Below are 26466 nucleotides of genomic sequence, written 5' to 3'. Positions count from 1 at the left end.
AACTGAATGTGGGAGTCACGAAAAATTTGGCAACCGTAAAAGGTTATGTATACCTATTTTATATACCTATATACTCAGGGATGCATAAAAATTTCTCGGGTAAAAAAGGGTCTTGAGTGGAAAAAGTTTAAGTCCTTTTCTAATCTAGATCTATATCTGGAAGGGCTTTCAGAGACCATTTGAGTCAAACCCCTTCATTCTGGCCTAAGATTATATTGTGCATTAAAATGCAAAAATGTGTGTGTGTATATATATACGCACATTCACACACACACACACACACACACACACACATATATACATACATGCATACATTTGTTGTCGTTCAGTCATTTCAGTCACATCTGACTCTTTGTGACCCCATTTAGGGCTTTCTTGGATAAGATACAGGAGTGGTTTGCCCTTTCCTTCTCTAATTCATTTACAGATGAGGAAACTAAGGCAAACAGGGTTACGTGACTTGCCTAGGATCTGGGCCCAGTGTCTGAGGCCTCATTTGAACTCAGGTTTTCCAGACTCCATGCCCGGTTCTCTATCCATTGTGCCAACTCGCTGCCCCAACTACAATACAGTACAAGGAATACTTTATTAGGTGCCCACTGTAGGGTCAGCAGATTATAGTGCTCACCTGGGTTCACATGCTCCCTCTGACACATACTGGCTATGTGGCCCTAGCCAAACCATTAATTTTGCAGTGTTCTAATCCACTAAGACTAAAAATTACAGAAAAGGTGCCAGCCTACATTGATAGAGGGCGTTCCATCACCCGGCAATTCCTTGTGCCAATGAAATCACATTTTCTGACCCCATTCCAGCAGCATATAGACAACTATGATAAGTGACGGGGAAAAGCAAAGTTTGAACAAGACCCAGCCCCCACTCTGAAAGTTTTTACAGTCTAATAGTGGTGCCAATACATATAAGTTCAATATAAGTTAAGCACAACAGAGTGTTACAAAAGAAAGTGTCATGTGAGGCCTGAGTGGGCAGGTCCTTACTGAGCAACCTGCTCTGTGAGGGAAAGCTTCCTGGAAGAAGTGGCATATGAGTTTGGCTTTCAAGGATGAGTAGAATTTACAGAGGTGAAGAGGAGGAGGGAACCCTCTTTGGCATTAACACGGCCTACACAGACGCATGGTGGTGTGAGAAGAGTGTAGTACAAGACCGGAGGGGGGGTGGGGGTGCAGACAGTAGTCTAGTTGACTTGGAGTGTTTGGTGGTACCAGATTTCAGAGGGTCTTGATTTCAATAAACATTGATTAAGAACTTATTACATACAAGGTATTGTGCTTGGCTCTGGGAATATGAAGTCAAAAAAGAAACAGTACCTGCCCTGATTCAATCAAGCAACAGCATTTCTAAATCTCCTACTGTGTGTCATTGCACATAGGTGCTAGGTGCTGACAATACAAAAACATAACCAAAATTATCCTTGACTTCAGGGAGATGACTATCAGAGGAAGCAACACATGCACAAATAAATGAATACAAAACTATCATCAGAGGTCCACTCTGACCCCCCAGAACCCAGAAGCAATATCTGTTTCTACAACCACATTAGGACATTTGGCCACAGGAATATGCCCATAAATCAGTTCAACACTTGTATAAACAAGTAAATATATTTTAGCCCTTAAGACCAAATGCTAGTTTAACACCAAAACCAAGGGACACTAAATTAGAAAGCCAGTTAATCATATTTCCTATTTAGCATCTCTCCCCAAAAGTTAAACTTTTTAATTAAGGGATTTCACTTTGAATAGTATTGGTAGCAAAGGAAAAGTATATTGGCTGGGGTTGGTCTCCTACCATGAAGTGTAAATTCTAAACTCACTTTCACTTACTGAGGGTTGCCCTCAAAGCAGGACTGACTTAAAACAAATACCCTTGAGACCTGGAGGCTAAACAGGAGAACAATCAACGAATTTGCTAATTATAATCCCTTTAATGAGGTTATTGTGCAGGTTTTTGGCTTAACTCTAAATCAGCTGTGAGAGAAAAGATGCAGCAAATGAACTTTTGTGGGAAAGTGTCAATTGTAAACAAACTATATCAATATTTTCATAGAAGAAGACATACTATATAACTCAGTGTCACAAGCATACAAAGTTGTAAGGCCCCCCCCCATACCTTCTGTTTGCGCATTATTTCTTTTTCCTCCCATAACTCGTTGCTCAAGAAAACTGCAACATTAAATGGTCATTACCAGGGAGCTCCTAATAGATTCCATATCCCAACACACACAAGATTCCTTTCTTCACAACATTTCATTTTGTCACACACCTTAGGAAAAAGTCGATTATCATAAGGAGTTTCACATGCCTTTATAAATCAAGCTTCAAATATGCTTTTATTCGACTTCTAAATCTCGGGCATCCTCTAGTGCATGGTGACCCAGGCCTTCTCACACCATTGATGTGGAATTTCGCCATCCTGGCTGTTTTTTATTGATTAACCATAATTTGTGTATTTCACAAGACAAAATGCTCAGATGGAAGGACAAGATGGTGTTAAATAACTCACTGATAGGGGGTGAATGTCCCAGAGAGAACCTCAAATCATCTGTGTTTACCTTTCACGTTTAGTTTTCCAGCTTTATGGAGAAAAGGTCTCAGTAAAGACAAGCCAATCCACGTGAAAGATGAAATGAAATACTAAATAACTGTTTCCAGGGATCCACAAATCAAAAATAAATGTGAGGGCTGAGGTTGCCCAAGCTATTCAGAAACCAATTTGAATATTCTCTCCAGGAAAAGTTTTGGCAGACAAAAGTTAGTCAGGTTGATCATGCTTGACATGTCAGGGAATGAAACCCAGAAGCATGAATTTCATATTACAACATACGAAGCAAATTGCATTCCACATGCTATGCAAGATTTCTAACTTTTTGAAAGAGAGAGAATGCATTTGTATGTTGGTTCACACACATGTGGCCTTGGTAACTGTTTTAGTGTTTTTCATTAGGTATGGGGATTCCAGAGTTCATTAGGAGGAAGCTCAAAGCACAACTAGATGGTATCACAAAAAGAAAGTAAAAGATGCCAACTTTATTGATGTTGTTGTTCATCCTTTGTTCTCAGAGCCATTAAGAATGAATGGAAGGGGGCAGCTAGGTGGCACAGTGGATAAAGCACCGGCCCTGGAGTCAGGAGGACCTGAGTTCAAATCCAGCCTCAGAAACTTAACACTTACTAGCTGTGTGTCCCTGGGCAAGTCACTGAACCCCAATTGCCTTACTGAAAAAAAAAAAAGAAAGAATGAATGGAAGAAGGTCTGCTGGGGAACTAGGTGGAAATTTGCTTGCCCAAACCAATCAAGTACAGTGGGATTTTATAGAGTTATTCTCTGGGTAGAACAGGACTAGGCATTGTGGGGAGGAGGGTGGGAAGAGAAGTCTTAACCTGGTTTCTGGTCCTGATTCATAGTGGATGGTGAGGAAAACACTTAAGGAACTGGCTGGTGCTTGATATTCAAACTTCCCAGGGGCAGGAGCATGGGCTTTTTGGCCATTGAAGGCCTGACTTTTACAAGGTGACTTGGAGAATCTGAGCTTAAAGGGAGTTCTCTATTTGATTGGGTTGTTCATCCTTTGTTCTCAAAGAGGACCGATGACATCATGGGGATGATGTCTTGACTTGTAAGTGAACTGCATTTAAGTGAGGCGGGCTGTGCAAAGTCATCAGCCTCGCTCACTCCTCCAAACTCATCAAACTCCAGTGGCAAGATGTAAGTCAAGATGAATGGCTCTATTTAATGGGAAGAAAGGCTACTGAAGTCCTTACAGTAATGAATTAACACATCATAGCTCGGTTAAGGGCTCACCAGGGAGTAGAACAAGGACACTGCAATTTTCCAGAAATACTACTACCAGCTAACCTTAACTAGTCAAGGATGACTGTAGCCATTGATACCCATGAAGCTGATCCCTATGAGTCCTACCTACTGAATCTCAGCTCCCTGGGACCACTCACTCTCTTCACTGGCTGAAGAAAGCCAAGACTTTTACTATGAAACCTCAAGATCTATCTTTTTACATGAGGCTGGTGGAGTAGGTTCTGGACTTTGGGTCAGGAAGACCTGGATTTGAATCCTGACTAGATGCATACTAACTGTGTGACCGCAGCCAATCAAATTCTTTGATGCTCAACTTCTTTTTTTCCCCCATAAAATGGTAACAACCATGGCAGAATGTTGGTAGAACAACTACGTCCCCAGGTCATTGTGAGGATCAGATGAGGTAATGAATTAAAAAGTGCTTTGCAAACCTAAAAGCTATGGAAATGTGAGCTATACTACTGCATGACCTGGAACAAGTAACAGCCTCTCTAAACCTTAGATTCCTCGGTAGCAAGAAGGACAACCTTGCACTAGGTGAGGCTCTTCCCAACTCTAAATCTGTGATCCTATGATCAGCTGCACAAAAATAGCAAGAAGAAGCAAGAAATGATAGCCTTTCTGCTCACACTGTCCAGAGGCTTAGCAGCTCGAGGAATGAAAGTCTATATTTTCAGAGACAGAGGAACAGAGGACACAACCACACCCGAGTTTTCCTGAAAACTCTCCAATTCACATCCCATTTCCCTGGTCACCAATTCTCTTGATAGCCATATCCCTTTAGGTTTTTGGTAGTTTTGTAGTTCATCCCTAAAATGCTACAAAGCATTCAGCTATAGGTATAACGTAGTCAGTGGGATTTTTAATGCAAAGATACACCCCGGTAGAATTCAACTTACATGGTTATTTTTTTTTCTTTTAAAAATTCAACACATATCTCAATAAAAATACCTGACATTCACAAAGCCCCACAGTTCTTAAACTTTTTGGTCTCAGAACCCCTTTACACTCTTTTTTTTGGGGGGGTGGGGCAAAGAGGATTAAGTGACTTCCCCAGGGTCACACAGCTAGTAAGTGTTAAATGTCTGAGGTCGGGTTTGAACTCAGGTCCTCCTGAATCCAGGGCTGGTTCTTTATCCACTTCACCACCTAGCTGCCCCCACCCCTTTACACTCTTAAAAACCGTTGAGGACTCGAAAGAGATTCTGTTTATGTGGGTTCTATCTATCAATATTTATTATATTCAAAATTAAAATTGATGAAAAATCAAAATATTAATTTAATAACAAATCCATTAATAAACAACTTAACCCATTATTATTTATATATTACACCACAAAAAGTTATAGCATAGTGATATTATAATTGTTATATTACTGTTATAATCATTATTATTGTTATTTATGATTATTATTTTAAATAATAAATCAATTCCATAATAAACCCAATAACAATAAACCTATTACATGTTAAACATTTTTATGAGAAATAACTATATTTTCCAAAACAAAAATATTTAGGTGGAAGTGTTTCACTGTTTCACACATTTTTGCAAATCTCTTTAATGCCTGGCTTAATAGAAGACAATTAGATTCTCTTATCTGCTATTACAATCAATAAGCTGTGATGTTTTGGTTGAAGCATATGCAGAAAATAGGGCTTCACATAGAAATGTAGTTGGAAAAGGAGGAATATTTTAATAGATAAATAATGTATTAGTATTATTACTAAAATAGTTGTGATCTCACATACTCCCAGAAAAGGTCTCATGGATTCCCAGGGGTCTGTGTACCACACTCTGAGAATCACTCATGTAGCCTATTAAGGTTTACAAAGTATCCACTTTATCTCACTTAACCCTTATAACAACCCTATGAGGTAAGCCCTATCATTGTTCCCATTCTACAGTTGAGGGAAAGTGAGGCTAAGAGAGGTTGTGATTTGTCCAAGGTCACACAACTAGTAATTACCAAAGGCAGATTTGAACCCGGGTCTCCCTGGCTCTCCTAGCTTCACTCTTTCCACCACACCACATCATTCATTAATCTGTTACTGGTAGTTCTCAGAAACTTTCTTGATCTCAGAGATCATGGATCTGCTGTCAGCATTTCCACCATTAAAGATGTTTAGTTTCTAGTCTCTGTGGCGTGTGTACCTTCAGAAGAAACCAAGAATGGCGGACATCTGGTAACAGCGTGATTCCCTTGACCTCACTCAGGTTGTACTCTGGCTTCTAAAACATAGAGATGCCTCTGAGTGTCAGCAAAGGTGTATTAAGTAAAAGAAGCCTAATTCCAGAAAGGGCACAGAGCAAGAGCTACCCTAGAATGTACCTGGGATCAGAGGAATTCAGGACTGATAAGCACTTTAAAAGCTTGATAATCATAGAGGAAGACAGCAAGAAAATCAACTTAATTCCAGATAAATTCTCAAGACTGTGCTCCGCCAACACACTGCACTTCTCATCAGGTTAAAGAAAACTTTCCTAAACTTAAGTCCTAAATAGATAGACCACCCTGACTTTCAAAAGATGGTAGGTGACATAACTCTAAGCTGGCATTAGATAACAGCAAGACGCATATTAAAACGGTAAATACAAAGAGGTGAGAGGATTAGGGACCTTACGGCACAGGGCTTACCACAGCTGAAGCCCCGGCACTCGTATTTATTTCTTTTTCAAATGGACTTTTGAGCTAATGTTTTGACCTCACTACCAAGCGAGGATGGGTAGTGAAGGCCTAGTAAAGAAGAAGAAAAACAAAACAAAGGGGACAAAATATCAAGGACAGGTACCATTTACCAGATCATTGGCTATTTGGAGCCTGTGAGGTCGTCTGCTCCAACCATCTCATTTTGCAGTTGAGGAAACTGAGGCTTAGGGGTGTTGGGTCACTTGCCCAAAGTCACACAGAGAGTAAGAGCCAGATGTAGGTTTTGAAGATGGTTCTTGTTCTAGAGCCTGTGCTCTTTCCACTGAGCATGCTGCTGAAAAATGATGTGGCTGATGGTCGATTCTTTTTGACAAAGTAGATGTGGGGAAAAATCGGAAGCAAGAGCCTACACCTGGGGCACAGTTGTTGTTAAGTTGTTTCATTTCAGTCCCATTCTTCATGACCCCATTTAAGGTTTTCTTGACAGAAATACTGAAGTGGTTTGCCATATCTTTCTCCAGCTCATCTGACAGATAAGGAAACTGAGGCAAACAGGGTTAAGTAACTTGTCCAGGATCATACAGCTAGTAAATCTGAGGCCAGATTTGAACTCAGGAAGATGAGTCTTCCTGATGCCAAGCCTAGGAATCTATCCACTGTGCCACGTAGCTGCCCCTAGGAGGCAGGAGATTTTTCTATATTTGTGTGGGGAAGAAACAGATTGGAGGAGTACTATTGAGGGACACCTAAAAGTATGCATTTAATATCTCCCTCCCAACTTGACATGCTACCTGAAATTCTCACCATCAGAGTCAGCATTTGGGGTTAAATTGTATTTCCAGAAAGTCAACTCTCTATCCCGAGGGCTGCTACTCTGTCTTGGGAGAGGTAATATACATTTTCGTCTTTTCAAATAAAGAGCAGGACCCTAAGAGAATGATACAAGGAATGGACAAATGGTACATAGGCTGGGAGCTTTGGATGAAAAAAGGATAGAGCAGATGGTGTCCCACCCATCAGAGGGAGAGAGAAGAAAGGAAGGAAGGAAAAATATTTACATATTTACTATGTGCCTAATAGGTGATACAAATAAAAAAGTGAGAGTTATTGCTCTTGACTAGATCAAATTACTTATGGGAAATGGCTCCTATAGGAAGGTCAACTGGAAGTTAGATGCCAACAACTTGTGATGCTGGGGTCAGATGGTGGGTATGATGGTAAGGGCTTGAGGTCTAAACTGGGCCATTATGAAGGCACACGTCACCTTGGGATGAGAGTGGGAAGCTAACAGAGAGGTAGAATGGGCAAACTTCACTATCTTCACCACTTCCCCCTACAGTTGGCCATGGATAAATGATTTCACGTGGGTTAAAACATGCAGAATAATCTGATCTCTTCCAGCAAAAAACTCCTACCCCATTCCTACCTCCCTGATATCAGCTACATGTCTTCTTTTTCTGTTTGCTTGTTTGTTTTGTACATGTCTTCTTTTTTTTTTTAGCAAGGCAATTGGGGTGATTTGCCCAGGGTCACACAGCTGGTAAGTGTTAAGTGTCTGAGGCTGGATTTGAACTCAGGTCCTCCTGACTCCAGGGCTGGTGCTCTATCCACTGTGCCACCTAGCTGCCCCTTGTACATGTCTTCTTAATGCCCTCTGTCAAAATAAGAGGAACAATAATGTCAGACAGTTCTCTCATTTCTCGAATCCAGTTAGAAATACATAAGAAGCCTTCTCTTCCATGGTCCTACCCCTGGCTTTTACTGGGGATTATTGAAGGCTTGCTAGGAGGGTCTAAAACAAAACCATTGGGCTCTAGATTTTCATCTCTCTCTCCTCTTGAATAACTGCGGCCAACCACCATTACCAAATGAGTGTCAGAAAGAAAAATATCAACCTCCCCAAATGCATGACCAAATAAATGCTCATATTTGAGAGACAGAACAGCCTTGAATGAGGCAGAAATTGAAGGAAGAGAAAGAAGACAAATAGTCAACATTTTCCTTCTAATGTGGCCCCATCTGCAGTCACTCTTAGATAGGCAATCTCAGAAAGCATTGGAAAAGAAACCTCTTGGTTTGTTTCTGGGTTCGTGCATATGTTTTATTGCAATAAAAATACCAGGGGACAAGAACATTTCTGTTCTAGATTAATAGATTTCCTGCGATTGAGGCTTGATGGAGAGATGTATTCCTGTAAATATGGGCCTCTATTTTTAAACCATTAGTCAGTGCTTTTCAATGAGGATAAAACCAAGATTGAAGCATCCCACTGTAGGTAGCTACAAACTGCCCACTGAACGCTGCTGAAATCAGGTCATTTACAAATATGGCAAAAGGACACTTGCCATCATTTGCTGTCTACACAAAAGAAGCTTTTCTTCAGTATGGGTGACTGCATTCTTGACTCCTCCAACTCATAAAAGCATTTTTTTCTCAAATTGACAGGAACGTCGCTGTGTCTGCTGTGAAAACCTTAATGGGCCCATAGGCCAATGGGGACATATCAAAGAGGACAGATGTGAAGAAATGAGACGTTTGGAGAAATGTGCTGTATCTCACTTTCATTCTCATTCTGTGTGGTTGGGGGAAAATACACTGGGTGTATTTTCTGCAGGAAGGTGCTGTTGTTGTCATAACCTGGTGATGAAGAAGTGAGTGATAGCTAAGAGAAGGAGCAGAAGGATGTGGGTGAATGGAATCAATAAATATAAATGAGGATGATAGACTCTTAAGTAGGACAAAGATAATTTCTCCAGCCTGGGGTTTTTTGAAAACTGTTTTCAAAGCTACTGCAATCTGTTATGTCTCATTTACTGTGCCATAACTAGCAATTTTGGTGCCTAGGCATCACCAAGAACACCCAGGGAAAAGAGGATGAAAACATTGTAATTCATGATGTGAAATAAACACAATGAATATTTAAGACTAATTCAACTGCTTGGGAGGACAATTAGTTACTAGAGAGGTTTTATGCTACTGCTGAAAGAGTGTGTTTTAAATTATGCTATTCTCTAAATTTTGGTATCCTGGGGCAAAGCTCTGATGACCTTGCAAGATATTTTTAGAATGTTCTTACCTATCCAGAAACTTTTAATCTGTAGGGCCTAATAGAAGGCCCATCTTATAGAATTGATTTATTCACTTGGTCAACCTGGACTGTGCTTTTGACTAATTTTAGAAACATCAATAAGATTTGCCTTTAGAAAGGCAATGTGATGTAGTTTATACAGTGCTGGACTTGGAATTATAAAGACCTGGGTTCAAGTTCTACCTCAGAAAGCTAGGTAACCCAGTGGAGAGTATTGGACTAGGAGTCAAGATGACCTGAGTTGAAATCCTGCCTCAGATACTTACTAGCTTTGTATTTCCAAGCAAGCCTTTCTGAGCCTCAGTTTCATCATCCATAAAATGGAGATAATAATAGCACCTACTACAAATGAGATATCAAATGTAAAGCACTAGATAAACCATAAAATGCTATATAAATGGTGGCTATTATTATAAGGGGATTGGACTACATGGCTTCTAAAGTCCCTCCCAATTCTAAAGCTATAATTTCAGGAAGAATAGAATTGATATTATGGAGGCAGCTAGGTGGCACAGTGCATAAAGCACCGGCCCTGGATTCAGGAGGACCTGAGTTCAAATCCAGCCTCAAACACTTGACGCTTACTAGCTATGTGGCCCTGGACAAGTCACTTAACCCTAATTGCCCCGCAAAAAAAACCCAAAAAACAAAACAAAACAAAAAAACAGAATTGATATTATGGATTTAGAAATGAATAATCTCATCAAATCTGTTCAAAGAAATGGCTGTAAATCTTTAAAACTGATATTTCTTATAAAAATAGAACATCAAGCACAGATTAAATACCAGAAACAAAAACTGCTTTTAAAATTCAGTGTTACCTGGGGTCATGTAAAGCATTATTATCATGAACACAAATAAAAAACAAGAGAAATATATATAATTCAAAACATTTCATGCTATTGTTTGGCCTAATTATTTTGCCGAAGGGTATAAGTAGGAAAAAACAGTATCCACTCTCTCCATTAATAGTGGAGGTCTCCACAGAATAAATATCTAATTAGAGTACCTTTTTTTCTTATAAGACTCCTATGTAACTGACTTACAGTCTAGATATCATTACTGAGCTTTCACACTCCTCACCTGAAAGTGATTCCACTTGACATCATCTCTTCAATTCTCATTCCTCCTATCTAAGTAAGTAGCTAAGAAGGGTGGGCACAAGACAAAAGAAATCATTCCCAGCCCCTTTCAGCTCAGTGAAATTTTTGGATCCCATCTGTTCTTCTCAAGAGATTTTGTTCTACACCTCACTAGCAGGTCAGGCTTTCCTTAAATCACCATAATGCCCTTCTATATGATGGTGCCAGGGCCTGACCAGTGACCTTGTTCAGTTGACTGAACATTGGATGGTGAGTTCATACACACAAGTTCCAGGCATCTTCTTTCAATATTGAATAAAAAGAATTTTTTTTTCTTTTGGAACAGGAATATAATGAAGTACTTAAAATCCATGACCCATCACATACCTCTCTTTAAATAGTGATGGGAAATAACATCTAAAGACAGCTTGAATAAACACAAGGGCTACGGATTTCAAAGTCATCCATCATAAACTTGACAAATAGCATAGCCAGGTATGGAACACCCTACAATCACAGCCTATTATTTTTCATCTTGAGTGGTGGCCCTCAAAGAATACATATGACAGCTTTCTCCCCAAAAGCCAGAATCTAGTAATCTTTTTTTGCAACACTCTTTTTTCTAAAGTCTCAAACCTAAAGAAAAAAAAGAAGTCTTTTTTTTTTCCTTGGGCATCTAGGTGGTGCAGTGGATAAAGCACCAGCCCTGGATTCAGGAGGACCTGAGTGCAAATCTGCCCTCAGACACTTGACACTTACTAGCTGTTTGACCCTGGGCAAGTTACTTAACCCTCACTGCCCTGCAAAAGAAAAGAAAAAAAAAAGAAGAAGAAGTCTAGAGTCTCAAACATTCATAGAAAAAGGTCACTATATTCCATAGTTATATGAAGGTCAGGTGGGTTCCTCAACAATGACCAGGGCTAGGTGAGGGCAATTGGGGCTTTGTCCCATAATGCTGAAATTTAGAGGGCAATAACATGTTTCTACTGACTGAAGTAGTACAACTGAATTAAGCACTTCTTTGCCCTGGCGACCATACCTAAGATGAGTTCCTCCATAGTCTGACCCTATTCTGTTCCTATCACTCAGCAGTAGCATCTTTGCCTTGGGGTCTCCCACAATGGGGAGCAATGTTCCAAGTCTATCTGTAACATTATTGTCTCTTGTGTCCTGAGATCTATGGTTTTTCCCTCCCCTTCAAGTGAATGTGTCTTACTGTTTATCCAAACGGGTACATTTTATGGAGCTTGCCCTGGGCATCAGAATAGCTAGTGATGGCTCTGGTGATGGTCAACTGTCCATAAAGTAATGGTCTTCTATCCCTAACTTTTAAAAGAGATATGATTGCAATCACCTTATAATTATCAAAAAAAAAACCCCTATCACCAATTAGTTTGTACCAACTCCCTCTATTTTCCTCAGGCAGTTCTTTTGACTGATTTTCTGATTATTAGCATGTCCATAAGATGAGAAACTAACTAACGGATTCTTCTGGTTAGCTGTTCTCATAAGAGGTTTGCTGGATGAGTAAGCAATTGGCTGCAGTAGGATATGAAAATTACTAATAGCTTTGGGTTAATTACTGTCTATTTCACTACCACAAATAAGAGAAATATGTTTCTGGCTGGTTAGGGCAGTCTTTATTATAGTTAAAAAGAGAGAGTACTACTTCTATTATTTAAAGGGTTATTGGTTTTTTAATGAAATATAGAATTCCAAATAGTCTTTTTGAATCTGGTTTCATTTTTCATATTTGATGCTCTCTCTTCATTTCCCCCTGAATATCTAATTGACAACCAGCTCCAAGGATTGTGGCTATACTGTAGCATACCTCCCATCATGTACCTGAAGAATTTAAACAGAATTCTGAAGCTAATAAAATTTAGGAAGTTATCACCAGGAAAACTCTGTCAAAGGCAGAAAAATAAGACACTAGTTCCAAAGAGAAACATGGATCTATCTTATATAACAATAGCTAACATATGTACAGTTTTAAGGTTTGAAACACATTTAACATTTGTAATCTCATTTGTTTTCTCAACAGTCCTGTGAGGTAGGTGCTATTATTATGCCCATTTTACAGAAAAGTAAACTGAGGCTGAGAAGGGTGACAGGCCATTGTTACACAGCTAGTTAGTATGTGAAGCAGAATTTGTACTCGGGTCTTACTGACTCCAGGCCCAGAGTTCTATCCACTATGCCACCTAGCTGCCACAAAGCAGATATTTCTATTCTGAAGTCTACTGAAAAAGGGGCTGGGGGGTAAGGAGGAGGGAGGTTGGGTCTAGAGTCAGAAGGATCTGAGTTCAAATTTGACCTTGGGCAAATCACCTAACTTCTGTTTGCTTTAATCCACTGAAGAAGTAAATGACAAACCATTCCAGTATTTCCACCAAGAAAATCCAAGTGGGGTCAAAGGACAGTTGGGGAAGACTGAAAAACGACTCAACAACAACAAAGGGAGAAGGAGAACAGAATTCCAAAAGATAAAAGGGTAGCTAACCTTGGAGTAACTGAAATGCAAATATATATATATATATGAAGGTAATGTGTTGCAAAGGAAAGAGTGCCAGATTTGGAACAGAAGCTCTGTATTCAAATTCTGACCATCACTTCTACTTGTGTAACTCCAGGAAAACAACTTAACCTCTCTGGAACTCATTTCCTTTATCTATAAATGAGGTTAGACTACACTCTGAGATCTCATCCAATTCATAGTTTAAAAGCTTGGGAAGAGAAGCACAAATGGGGGAGGGGGAGCAAAAGTCTTTGAACCTATCCAAAGACCTTCCCTTGCCCAAACATGAGGAATGCAGTTCCCACACAGACTGATTGTTAGCGTATGGTATATATACCTTGGTGTTAGGAGGTAGGCAAGCCTAGTGAGCTCCAATCTCAAGAAGAGTAAGCAGTAATTAGAAAGTGGATATGAGGCTGCAAGCATTTGAAATAAAGGGACTCAGTAGGCATGTAATCATAAAACCACAGATATATCCCACAATTCATAGAAATTGACACCATTTCAGAAGCAAACTGTTCCTATTCCTTCAAAGGGAAGCCCAAGCTAAGCAGACAAAGGATGGGTCTGTGAGGATCACAGTATTATAGGAGCACTTTGCCAATCTAAAAAAGGGAAACCTTGACTGTGTAGTGGTTGGGACTTGTGATTGTTCTGTGTCCAACGTAACATTACGGAATGAATGGCCTTTGCCCATAGAGCCAAAGTGCAAGAGCCAGGGGCAAAGATGATTCAAAATACACTTTGGGCACTTTCTTTTTTTTCTTTTCCAGATCATTTGCTGATTCAAATAATGGAACACAAGTCACTACTGGGATTCCTAGAATGTTTTGTTTTGAATCCTGTATCCCAGAACTCAAACTCAGGAGGCCTCCTTGTCTATGACATGTGCTGACTGCTAATGAGAAGGAAACAAAGCTTGCTTATCCAGGCTCAGTTCCCAAAGATTTGGGTTGTGACTGTTTTTGTTCATAATTCAGGTTTGCTATTTTAGTTAAAACAATAGTAACACCACCACCACACACACACACACACACACACACACACACAAACACCTTTTAGAGTAGGGGTTCTTAACCTGGGATCCGTAAACCTATTTTAAAAACTATTTTGATGACTTTATATATAATTGGATTTCTTTGTAATCCTACATATTTTATTTTATATAATTAAAAATACTATGAGAGGAGTCAAGAACCTCCACCAGCCTGCCAAATGGGTCCATCAACACACACACACACACACACACACACACACACACACAAACACCTTTTAGAGTAGGGGTTCTTAACCTGGGATCCGTAAACCTATTTTAAAAACTATTTTGATGACTTTATATATAATTGGATTTCTTTGTAATCCTACATATTTTATTTTATATAATTAAAAATACTATGAGAGGAGTCAAGAACCTCCACCAGCCTGCCAAATGGGTCCATCAACACACACACACACACACACACACACACACACACACACACACACACTTAAGTTGGAGCTTACGTCTCTAAGCATGACTCATTTAGATCAATCTCCTCCATCTTCTATATATACATACAATAGGAAAGAGAGGAGGGGATAAATATTTCTTAAGCACCTACTATGTTCAAGGCACTGTGCTAAGTGTTTTACAAATATCTCATTTGAGTATGATAATATAGCAATGGATCTTTGATCTCATCCATGTGAGTTTTTCCTTCAGTGACAAATATTGCAACCCAATTCTTGCCTTTCTTCCCTGTGTATCTTATCTATATGTATAATATTATGAAATACGTATTGCTTTAAAATAGTGTTTGACAATTGCAAATCACTTTACCTGCATCACCTAATTCAAACCACATAAATAACCTTGAGATATAAGTATTATTATGTCCATTTTACAGATGAGTAAACTGATTCTGAGCACATGACTTTTTCCAGGTCAAGTAACTACAAAGCCAAGCCTAGAAACCAAGATTCCCAACTCTGAATCCATTGGTGGTTTTGCTCAATGAAGATATCTCACTGATGATGTTCAGAACCATGACCTGGGGAGGAAGAGACTTAGTGATGTCCTACAGATTGTAATGAATATGATGAGAGAGCAGAATAATACATGTTAAAGGTGAGGAAAGGAGGAAAGAAACAAGCATGTACAATGTATTATGCTAAGCGCTTCACAATATTATCTCGTTTGGTCCTCAGTTATGATGAGGTTATTAAACCTTGGGAGGTAAGTACTATTATTATCACCATTTTACAATTGAGGAAGCTAAGGCAGACAGGTTTAGTGACTTGTCCAAGGTCACATAGCTAGTAAGTGTCTGAGGTCCCATTTGAACTCAGATCTTCCTGACTCCAGACAGGGTGCTCTACCCACACCCAGGCAATTTGATTCAAAGGAAAAGAGCACTGGACTTAGAGTCATGAGATGTGAGTTTAATACCTGGCAAATCAATTCCTCTCTCTGGGCTTCAGTTTCCTCCTTTAAAAGATTATTAAGGGCAGCTAGGTGGCGCACAGGCCCTGGATTCAGGAGGTCCTGAGTTCAAATCTGGCCTCAGACACTTGACACTTACTGGTTGTGTGACCTTGGGCAAGTCACTTAACCCTCATTGCCCTGCAAAAAGAAGAAGAAGAAAAAAAAGATTATTGGAATAGAAGATTTCTAAAGACCCTTTTAGTTTTGCTTGTGGCTTGTTTGTTTTGTATGTTGTTAGGAACAAGGTTCAAAAGAGATCAGGTTTTCTTCTGGGACCTACTAGTTTTTTGGGAACAAGGGTCAAAATTTCTCATCAACTACATGGTTAGGTACATCTTACCTAGGAATGTCTCATTAGAAAAAAGCAAATGAATTTAAGATTTAAAAAATAGATATTTAATACCATGTCTATGAACAACAAAGGAACAACAGATCTGATAGGAGATCATTTCTAAACTCATAATATTAATTATTATTCTTCGTAAATTCTGCCAAGGGATGGAATAGCTCTTTAAAAGTCTACTACTGGGAGAAGTATCTCTCTTCTTAATCCTTGTAGGGTGTTTTTTCTTATCACTGAATAAATATTCATAAAATGTACCTAAGGATCAGCTCTTTCCCAGGAAGTTCATTTGAATGGGATAGCTATGGGGCAGGTAGTTGTTTCCTTTATAAGTCAATGTTTATCAAGTCATGTCAACAAGTATTTATTAAGTGCCTATTATTCATCAGACCCTGTATTAAGCATCAGTCATCAATATCATAAATCAGGGCAGAGCTATAACTTGAAACAAATCTGAGTGGGGGGCTAGCATATGGATTGACAAAAGAGTCACCAGCTGGGTTCCACTCTCTATCAAAGACTGTTAACAACATGAATCTAAGACTCATGCTATTACATTTCCCAATCAAATAATGGAAAAAGGACTATTGGTATATAGCACAGCTACATAAAATCTACAGCTCATGGAAAGCTTCTGTACAATCCTTTTAATAGCTATTTGTTTAACTTGCTGGGAAGCTGGTCTCTGTGCCTTCGTGCCCTCCCCTTTGTTCTAATCCCAACCCTGTCCCCTCCACTATTGAATTTAACCTTGGGTGAAAGAAAGGGGACATGCAAGAGGGAGAAGGTCTAGCACAAGGGGAGGGCTATATAGGAGTCTAGGGATGGGGGGCAGCCCAGGGCAGGGGAAAAGCAGCAGGGCTGATAGGGGTCTATGAACTACAAGATCAATGAATGGTAATGCAGTATGCCTACCCTAGATGTTAGTATCATAAGGCAAAGCACTAATTGCCAGAATTTGGTTATGGCCCTGGGCATGAATTAAGAAGAGGTGGACTTTAAGGTCATGGGGAAATAATATAAAAGAACAAATATGAAAAGATTGTTTTAAAGGGAGTAGGAAGGTATCAGAGTATGTCCAGGTGGGAGAAGGAAAGGAATTTACTAATATGAATGAGATTAAGGAAAGGAAGGAAAATAATGTGGTAATCTTTTTTTTTTTTTACAATATTTCCACATTTTTTTGAGTGCTGCAAACCACTCCAATTCCCTTTTGCCTTTTTCTTCTGTCTCAATCCCCCTGACAGATCACAGAGGAGTGTGATCAAAGCTGGGAGACCTCTGGTCATAGATAATCATGGTGAGGTGGAGGAGGGGAGGGGAAGAGGAGAATTCTAGTTCACTTTTATCCAATATTCCTTGTCCTCTCTCATTTTACTTATCTCCTTCCTGCATCAAAGACTGACTTACTGCCATGTGAATTCCAATTTCCTAATGGGGAGGGAAGGGAACAAGCATTTACTAAGTACTTAATATGCCAAGCACTGTGCTAGGTGCTTTACAAATACCATCTTGGTGGATCCACACAAATAACCCTGGGAGGTAGGTGCTGTTATGATCCCTATTTAAACTAAAATAGCAAAACACAGGCATAACAGAGATTAAATGGCTTGCCCAGGGTCACACAGCTAGTAAGTCTCTGAGGCAGGACTTGAACTCACATCTTTCTGACATCATGTTCAGGACTCTGGGTAGCTCCATGATCCATCTAGCTATGGAAAGCCTCAACATTAGCAAGTTCATCTGCTTTCAAGCAACACGTACTTGGCCGAGGGACCCCGGCAGAACCATTTAAATTCTCAGTGCTCCTGGCAACTTTCTAGAGCTCCAAATGACAGAGGAAGTGCCAATCTTCATTGGAAGACCAAGTTTCTTCATGAGGAATTCCCTCCACCTGTGGAATCACAGGTCCAGATCAAAAGTTGACTGAGGTAATGTCTATGTTTTGGCTCTCCACCCTCCACCGTTTGTCTCAAAAATTGCCCAGACTGCTTTGAGGAGGCTGCTCTATCCTGTAACCTATACACTATTCTCCATATCACCTCTTCAGCAAAACCAAGCCACTGGAAAAGTAATTTCCAAATACTGGCAAATCACCAGTTCACTTCTCACTCTATTGAGACAGAAGTTAATCCTGCCCATTCATAGGTACTGTGGTAGAAGGCAAATTGCATAGAATCAATCTGATGAAAGTTTATCCTCAGCACTATTCAACTACTTTCAAAGAAGCCAGAAGATATGACAAGAAATTAGATCTCAAGGAAAAGACAGTATGGTCAACTCCAGACTAAGCTTCTTCTTGGAAGTGGAATCTTAGCTGCCGAAGTCTACATCGCTCAGTCCATATAATTTGAGCCTGACCCTGAGATGGGTCTGCCTATCAAAATGAACTCCTCTGACACAAGAAACATGTATTAAACATATCCTAAAAAACAAAATACCAAAAACCTTTGTCCCCCAAATATCGTGCCTTCTCAACTCTCCTTCTTCCCCAACTCAATCTAACCTGATTCCTTCTAATTGCTGTTCCATCATGGGATCTTCCTTCTCCAATTCCCTCTAATATTTGGGGTTAGACAAGAGGGCTTTTTAAGCTCTATATTCATGTTAATAATAGCTAGCATCTATATAGCATTTTAAGGTTTTCAAAGTACTGTACATGTCTTATTTGATCCTCAAAAATTTGATCCTTAAAAATGGCAATGCTTCTTTTCCCTTTTCCTAAAGAATTCCTTTAGCTTGTGAAGTATGTCAACCAGATGTTCTGGAAACCTCACCAAAAGACAACCAAGTTAGACAAACTGAGTTCAAATGTTTGCAGATAGCAGACCAAAGTTCACAGACCTGTAAATAATCATGATCTACAGGAAACAGAGCAGTCAGAGAAAGAATTCATTATCTCCCTCAAGCCTCCCCCTTCCACACAAACACATATTTCACCCCTCAGTCACCAAAAGAAATTTGCTTATTATGGAACTTTGCTGAACTGTAAGAAAAAATTTTTTTAAATTTCATCAGTCAGCCTTGATTTCCAGGAACATACTTTTCATCCATTGCACAACTTTAAGTTTTTACATTAGTTTCATGGGGATGGGGGGGGGCGGGGTTGGGTTTCAACTTAGTTTTTGAGAAAGATGAGTCTTTAGCAGCTATATTAACCCTTTGGGCACCGGGGCCGCCAAACAGACTTCTCACCCTTGTACACAGGGAGGGATTAGCATGGACAACAGTTAAAAGTATGGAGGACATAGCTACAGATCATCAGAATGACTGGATTAAAGAAAAGCTGAAAAGTCACTAATTGCATTTCAACACTATGGTCAGTGTTGAATACAGAAATTTTACTTCTTTCCTTCCCAGATGATGTGATATAGCAGGTAGCACACTTGAAGGGGCTGTCAGCAACAGACACACTGAAATGTCTGAGCTTTAATATTGTTATCTTTCCCTAGTTTTCAAACTATTCCTGAATGCCAGAATACAGGGTGGAGTAGAGAGGTCAAGGGCCTGAGTTCTAATCCTTTTATTACAATTATGCTCATGATCTTGGGCAAATCATTTTCAATACTTCAGATTCTTCATCTGTAAAATGGGAATCATAATTACTCTATAAATATAATTTATTATATTATTGTACAATATAATTTATTACCTAAATAAATCTTTTAAAAAGAATTTAGAGTTGAAAGAGACCTTTGGGAGTCATCCAAACCAATGTCTTGTTTTACAGATGAGAAAATTTAGGGCGTCTACTCACCTCACAATAACAACCGACTTTTATACAAAGAACTCTTTAAACAAGCTCTCCTTATAACAACCCTCTGAGGTAGACCAGGCAGGTCTGTTTATTACTATAACACAAATAAGGAAACTGAGGTTTGGGAACTAAGTGATTTGCCCAGGGTCACATGGTCATTGAGCCTTGAACCCAATTCTCCTGACTCCAACTCTGGTGTTTTAATATTTCAAGATGCTGATGAAAATAACATATGTAAATGTGATTTAAAACACACATACACGCACAAAAGAGCTCATTGAAAATGTTAGGTATGTATTATGTGGTCATGGGTTAAATGGTAGATGTGGCACCAGGAAAAACCAGGTTCAAAACCTAATTCTACCACTGGCTGTGTGATCAATGACAAATCACTTAACTTAATTGACACAACAACAACAACAATTTATATCCCCAGCTACTTAGCTGCTTATATACCTGGTACAGAGTAGGTGCTTAATAAATGTTTACTGATTATTGACTAAATGAGATAATATGCCTAAAAAGTTTTGCAAACTTCAAAGTGCTCTATACAATCAAGTGCTGGACCTGAAGTCAGGAAGAACTAAGTTCAAATCTCACCTTAGACACTTACTAGCTGTGTGATCCTGTGCACGTCACTTAACTTCTGTTTGCCTCCATTTCCTCATATGTAAAAAGGGGATAAAAAGAGAATCTATTTCCCAGGGTTTATGGCAGGATCATTTGAGAAATTCTTTGTAAAGCACTTAGCACAGTGCCTGGCACAAAGAAAGCACTACATAAATATTAGTTGTTGTTTTGTTGTTGTTGTTGTGCTTATTATGTTAGTAGTGAAAGGGTCATCTCACAGTGTGACCTTCTCACTCCTGGAATTGCCTTCCATAGCTTGGTTAGGCAGTGAAGCCAAGCTAACATCAACAAGTCATCCAAAGGAGGTGGAGCAGAAGAAGAAACAGAGCCCTACAATTTGGTCCTGTTGAACAACTAAGAGAAAACAGGGATGCCAAAACTGAAGCCAAAGTCTGACCTCAACAGCTGCAAAACTGATCCCCTCAGCATTTCAACCTTCACGTTTCTGGAAACATCCATAGAGGGGAAACCACAGTAGCCTTCAGTGTATTCTAATGCCTCTCACAGGCTCCTTCCCAGTATGATGTGTTCAATATATGGAAGACCATAGTTTAGACCCTACAGCAACATGGTTATTATTTGAAAAGCAGAAGGATTAGGGGGAACCTGAGAGTAGCATGGACCAAGCAATGTTCCCACAACCAGAGCTGTGCTAAAGGCTACAGGAATGATAGCTAGCATTTGTATGATACTTTAAGATTTGAAAAGTCCCCCTTCAATGAGCCTCACAATAACCCTGGAAGGCAGGAGCCATTTTGTAAATGAGAAAACAGAGGCAAACACAGGTTAAGTGACTTGCAATATCCAATGCCAATGCAGGATACAAACTCAGGTCTTCCTGTTTCTAGTCTAGCACTCTAGCTGCTCCTATGAAAGGAAACTCTCCAAGGTTTGAATCCTTTCTCCAACCCAGTTTTAAAGTCTGCATTTTTCTCCCCCCAGTAGCTCCTCTTTCCAACAAGAATCAGCCATTCCTAATGAGGTTTTCCATGTTTCAGGAACTGTTTTTCAAATTAATTAACTAATCTTTTAACTAATCTAAAATTAACCTACCAGTTAATTAATTTTTAAAGGTTAGGGACAAATCAATGAGATCAGAAGTGAATTTATCTTTTTCCTCCCATATTTCTGTGGATCCTAAATGTATCCCCAAAGCACCTAGTACCATTCCAGTATAGTGTAAACACAGTCTCACACAGTACCTTGGACAGAGTAGGTACTCAGAAAGTAATTGATGGATTGGTTGACTGAAAACAAAAGCATATAGCTGGCTGACCTAAATATTATTGGCATGTTAATAAATATGTACCCAGTCAGCCCAGCTACTGGTGGCCTCCCGTTTAAATTACCTGACATCCACTTTGTATCTTGTATGTACCGAAGTATGTACATATTACAAGGTAAGCTATTTAACAACAGAGTCTGGTTTTGTTTTGGTTTTGGTTTTTTGTTGTTGTTGTTGTATTACCTGTGCTTAGCAGTGCCTGGTATATAATAAGTGCTAAATAAATGTTTATTGGTCGACTTATTAAGTGCCTACTATGTGCTCCCTGGAAACTGTGCAAGGTTCTGAGTTGATTGAGAAAAATGGATGATACAGTGGCACTCTACTACCACTTTACTAGAAGTTGGGAGGATAAAATTAACATCTACAGATATATGGGGGAGGAAAGGTGAATTCACTGGTGTTTACATTTATCTGGTGATTCACCCACAAACTTTAAAATTGATTAATTGATTGAATCAACTTAATTTTTTAAAAGATAGCCCTAACACTATGAAAAACCATTAAAAATAAAAGACAGAAGAAAGAGGGGAAAGAGAGAAAAATTAGAGAAAGATAAAAAGACAAAGAAAGGAAGAGTGAGAGAGAAAAAAGAGAGAAGGAAAGGGAAAGGGAAGAGAAGGGAAAGGGAAAGGGAAAGGGAAAGGGAAAGGGAAAGGGAAAGGGAAAGGGAAAGGGAAAGGGAAAGGGAAAGGGAAAGATAAAGGGAAAGGGAAGGGAACTCATGTTCTACATGAACTCAAGGAACTTGTGTTCTCCATATTGGTTATCTTCCTCATCTCTCTCCCATGGGATCCTGGGCTCAGGCCCTAGGATGTTCTGAGGAGACAACTTTTTACTTTATTTTTCCAGGAACCAGGTATCCAATTCTTTCCTTAACCATTTCAAAACCATGCTCACCACCACCATCTCACCTTTTATCCCATCTCCCCTCCTTTTTAGCATGTAAGCTCCTATAGGGTAGGGGCTGTCTTGCTTCCTTTCATTTGCAGCCCCAATGCTTAGCACAGTTCTTAGCACACAGGGAAGGTCTAATAAATACTCCCCCACCATTCATCCCATTTCTTCCTTCATTCAATGTTAAAGTTTGAGAAGTCAAGAAGGTTAACATCTGGCTCCATCTGGTTTCTATATCCAATCTGCAGTGCACTTTGACCATAAACAAAAAGAAGCAGCTGGGACACAGACATTGTTTAATTAAGAGATTTTAGGACCGGCCACTCCACACTGCCCATGTTTCCTAGGGCACTTCAGATCACATGCCTCCCTGTCTCAAGAACTTTTTAATTAAAGCAGCTGAGATCAAAGTTATACATATAAGAGTAATGACAGAGCTTGTTCCATGCAAAATAAACGCAGCCCCTCCTGGGAGGTGGTCCGTTTCTGAAGCATTTCCACAAATAGCAACAGAAGACATCATGTTTGAACAGGAGAGTCGGTGCAAAGTTGCAGGCAGTAACTGATCTGTGGTTTTTTCTCTCTTTTTCCTTTTCCCCTCCTGTCCACTGCTGACTCACCATGGCTGTAGAATATTTAGGGTTTTTTGAGCATTTCCTATGTGGCTCAGCCTTTTCACTTATCTACCTATTCTTTGCCAAGACAAGGAAGGTGATTCATGGAACTGGGTAATGTCTATAAAGAGATCAGTGGTTCTTGTCCAAATCCTGTGGTAATCCAAATCTTTACAGCTTGCTAACTGTTTATAAATTATTACTAAATTTCCAGAAGTTTCTAACTCTATAGGGAGAAAAAAAGTGGGCCCAGTTTCCCCTGCTTAAAGATTAAATCCAAACCTTCAGTCAAAGAGGTTTGGTAAGAGGACCCTATTCTCTCCCCAAGCCTAAAACTCAGAAATGTCTTCAGCATCCTCTCTCCCTGGGTTCTCTAACTTTCCATTGATGGGACCACCACCTTTGTAGTCAAAGTTTCTTAAACTGTGGGTACAGACCCCATGTAGGGTAACAATGTGGAAGTCATGAAAAAATCTGGCAATAGTAAAAGGTTATGTATACCTATGTTATATACCTAAATACCCAGGGTAGTGAAAAAAATTTTCGGGTGAAAAGAGGTCATGAGTGGAAAAAGTTTAAGAAGCCCTGAGTTAGATCACAGAAAACCTTGGAGAGCAATTTCAGATGATGGGATGGAAGCTAAATTGCAAGGGAATGAGAAGAGGTCAGAAGGCAAAGAATGAGAGTCCACAATATTTTTGAGGAGTTTGGTTGCAAAAGAATAGAAGGGGGGCAGCTAGGTGGCGCAGTGGATAAAGCACCGGCCCTGGATTCAGGAGTACCTGAGTTCAAATCCGGCCTCAGACACTTGGCACTTACTAGCTGTGTGACCCTGGGCAAGTCACTTAACCCCCATTGCCCCTCGCAAAAAAAAAAAAAAAAAAGAATAGAAGGGGGATAACTTGAGGAAATCACAGGATCAAGTGAAAAATTTCAAGTACAGGAAAGACTCGGTCATGTTTGTAGGGTGTGGAGGAAAAGCTGGTCAGCAAGAAGAGTCTGAAGACCAAAAAGCAAGAGGGCTAATTAATTGGGCAGAAGGAGATAGGGAGAGATGGGATCAAGAGAACAAGCAGAAGGCTTGTCAAAAACCTGGAACAGGCGCTCAGCTAGATGGCAAAGTAGATAAAGCACCAGCCCTGGATTCAGGAGGACCTGAGTTCAAATCTGACCTCAGACACTTGACACTAACTGTGTGACCCTGGACAAGTCACTTAACCCTCATTGTCCCCAAAAAATAAACCAAAACCCAACAACAAAAATCTGAAACAAAGGAGGTGAGCATAAGAGGTGATCAAGAGAGATCTGGAAATATAGAATGATGGATACCTTAGGTAATGAAGGAGGGGTAAATTATTATTTCCCCCACTCACCCCTAACATTTAAAAGGTAACAGTTGATAATTACATGACAAAGAGTTTCTTAACAAGGAGACTCCAAACTCCCCTTGAAGACATCCAGAGATGGGAAACTCAAGGTAACTCATCACATTTTGGGACTCCTGTGTTATGAAGTTTTATTTTATCATAGATTTGGAGCTAAAAGGGACATTAAAAGGTAGAAAGGTCACCTAGTCCAACCTCTTCAGATAACTAAACCCTGAGAAATTAAGTAATTTGCTCAGGGTCACACACCATAGTGACAAAGCCAGGATTCAAACCTATGACTTCAGACTCTAGATTCCAAAATCAGCTTCCTGCCCACTATTCCATATCAATACAAACAACTTTTTTTTTTCCTGTTTTCACCCATTAGTCTTAATTCTGTCCTCTGGGGCCAAGTATTACAAATATGTCCTTTTTCCATATGAGAGTCCTTTAAATACTTAAAGACAGCTAGTATGTCTCCATTGAATCTTCTTTAGACTAAAGAACCCGAGCTTCTTCAAACAGTCCCTGTATAACACGGTTTTGAATCCCCTCACAACAATTCTAGGCCTTTGTAGTTGTTGCTGTTCAGTTGTTTCAGTCACGTTCAACTCTTCTTGACCCCATTTGGGGTTTTCTTGGCAGAGAGACTGCAGTAGTTTGCCATTGCCTTCTCCAGCTCATTTTACAGATGAGGAAACTGAGGCAAATGGGGTTAAGCAACTTGCCCAGGGTCACACAGCTAGTAAGTATCTGAGGCCAGATTTGAACTCATGTCTTTCTGACTCCAAGTCCAGAGCTCTATCCACTGAGCCACCTAGCTGCCATGTCTTTATGCAGTCAGTAAGCTATTAGCTTGTGCCTTGAATACCTCTGAGAAGTAATATGGTGTTGACATTTAGAATATAAACTATTTAAGAAAGTATGGAATATGTTAATGTTTCAATTGAGACATATAAAAACACAATATAATAATAGCCTGTGCCCTTCCATACATCTTATCTCCTTTGATTGCCTCTACAACCCTGTAGAGTTGGTAGCATAAGTATTGGTATTGTTATTATTATTATTATTTTAGTTTTGAATCTCAGAGAAGGTAAGTGATTTGTTCAAGGTCACATAGCTAGTAAATGTCAGAGGGCAGGATTTGAACCTAGGTCTTCGAATTCTCAACTGACTTTTTGTCACTGGACCAAGCCACCCATTGACAAATAAATCATTTCAACTTATATTACCTGTTAACAAAGTAAATAGTCCTACCTGAAGAGAACCTGTCTTTCTTCCAAAGGGAAAGGATCATTTGTGGGTTTTTTTTTTCTTTTTCTGATACTTCACAAAGGAACACTAATGAGCCCAAAGACTCGGACTTTCTAGTTAATAATGAATTCACCACCAAACTAGAATTGGCTCAGTTTCTATTGTTTAAAAGATTTCTAAAATGCCCACCTTTCTGCCTTAGTGTAGTCTATGGAATCTCTCTTTGATAAGAGAGGTTCTCTCTCATTCATTCATCCAATAAACATTTATGAAGTGCTTAAAATGTGCCAGGCACTATGTATGAAGCTTGTGGTTCAAGGACAAACAGCAGCAGCAATAGCAACACAAAGAAACAACCAAAAAAACCTTGCTCTCAAAAAGCTTCCATTTGATTGCAGGGTCTCAGGACCATTTCTTTTAAGATCAGGAAAGGAACAGTTCCCTTTTAGTCTGCATCCTCATTGTTGACCAAGAGAAGGGTCCGCTACATAATTGGATCTTAATCAAGCCTTGACAAATTAATTAAACAAATGAATAAAAAAGTATAAAATGTAGAAGATATATAAGATGCTGCTTCGATATGTTCTGACCCCAAATAGACATTGGGACTGTTTTTTTTGGGAGGGCAGGGCAATGAGGGTTAAGTGACTTGCTCAGGGTCACATAGCTAGTAAGTATC

The 26466-nt window shown here is 39.5% G+C and overlaps 1 protein-coding gene across 3 annotated transcripts in view; it reads right to left on the bottom strand.

Annotated features, from left to right (window-relative positions):
* SMYD3 (SET and MYND domain containing 3) overlaps positions 1-26466 on the bottom strand; it is a 1026564-nt gene that overhangs the window by 253914 nt on the left and 746184 nt on the right. The window contains exon 1 of one of the 3 annotated variants that reach the window (XM_044004561.1): positions 13511-13576. The exons of the other annotated variants lie outside the window; for them this stretch is intronic. The gene's annotated coding sequence lies outside the window, so the exon portion shown is untranslated. Of the gene's footprint in view, positions 1-13510; positions 13577-26466 lie in introns of those variants that run through there. 3 annotated transcript variants of the gene reach the window in all.

The sequence above is a fragment of the Dromiciops gliroides genome, chromosome 4, assembly GCF_019393635.1.
Source record: "Dromiciops gliroides isolate mDroGli1 chromosome 4, mDroGli1.pri, whole genome shotgun sequence".
NCBI lineage: Eukaryota > Metazoa > Chordata > Mammalia > Microbiotheria > Microbiotheriidae > Dromiciops > Dromiciops gliroides.
This window is presented reverse-complemented; position numbering and strand designations above follow the sequence as displayed.